This window comes from Galeopterus variegatus, unplaced genomic scaffold (assembly GCF_000696425.1).
Source record: "Galeopterus variegatus unplaced genomic scaffold, G_variegatus-3.0.2 Scaffold4003, whole genome shotgun sequence".
NCBI lineage: Eukaryota > Metazoa > Chordata > Mammalia > Dermoptera > Cynocephalidae > Galeopterus > Galeopterus variegatus.
This window is the reverse complement of record NW_007730114.1, coordinates 72,886-74,329: the sequence shown is the minus strand read 5'-3', so window position 1 is coordinate 74,329 and position 1,444 is coordinate 72,886.

Genomic DNA, 1,444 nt, shown 5'->3' with positions numbered 1-1,444 from the left:
GTGACACTGAGGGGTGCGATCTGTTGCCGGACACGAAAAAAGACAAAAAGGAAAAAAAAAAAATTTTTCATCAAAATCTTTCAAATTGTGTCATTGACCCAATGACTCTGCATCTTAAAATTTATCTGAAGGATACATGGGAGGTATGCCAACTCCCCATACGCCTCATTTACAATAGGGAAAATTGACTTAAGCTAAATATTTAAAATTAGACATTGGCTTAATAAATAAATTATATTACAGCCATATAATGCAAGAGTTTGCAGCCCTTAAAAATAATATAGAAAAAAATTTAATATTAGGAAATGTTCATAATATACTGACAAATGGGGGAAAAAAATCAGGCCACAAAGCATTACCCATACATAAAGAAAAGGTTAGGAATGGTTACCTCTGTGTGGTGGTATTGCATTTAATTTTTCTTTTCCATGTTAACTTGTATTGTCCAACCTTTTTTTACAATCAACATACTATTATATTTTATAATCAGAAAAAAAGAAATAATACAAAAACAATAAAACTCAATATTCAGAGAGACGATAGTGAGATTGCTCAGGGCATATATATAAAGTGTGTATAAAGTATAATATATAGAGAATATATAAGTGGAAAGGGAAGAGGACAAAGGACAGATCCATAAGTGAACAACTAGATAGAACTGAGTCTAGAAATATTTTTTTGCCCTTTAAACAGTGAGACCAGTCCATTAACCTTAAGGGTGGTATATATAACAAGTAATTGAATTTGCTTCTTGTTAAGCCTCCCGTGGGTTTCCATAATTTAAATAAAATGACACTATGGACAGATCACGCTCTTTTCTGAGCATACCTTCAGCCAGAAAGAATCCTCAAGGATCCTTCTCTCTCAGAGCATGGTGCAGCATCCTCCTCTCCTCTGTTCCCTTGTACAGCTCTAGACCAAATGAACGTGCACACAAATACACAGTCCCCAGTTACCTCTCTTCCACTTACCCACTGACCAGGTTCCAAAAAAAGAAAGAGAGAAGGTATGTTGTTCAGAGCCAGAGGAAGTAGTTTTTTACATAACCTTTCCACTGCTCCACCTGGAGTACAGCCTCGTCTCCAGTGCCGGATTCCTCAAAGTCTGCTTCGCCCCAGGAGAAGGCAGCTTATAGGCCTTCTTCTGTAGGAAACGACAGATCTTCAAGGACCGTATAGAAGAGGGAAACAATCTTAAAATCATCGTATTTCCTCAGTTATATTATTGGTTGGCAAATGAAGTGGATCAAATGAAAATATGTTTTCTCGAAACATTTCATATCAATTTCATCTTTTGGAAAGAGTACAATACCAAGAGAGGTCACTTTAGAAAAAAAAAGCACTTTTTTTTTTTTTTTCTTTTTGTGGCCGGACCGTATGGGGATCTGAACCCATGACCTTGGGGTTATAATTGTTTTTTTCTGGTGGCTGGCCAGTGTGGGGAA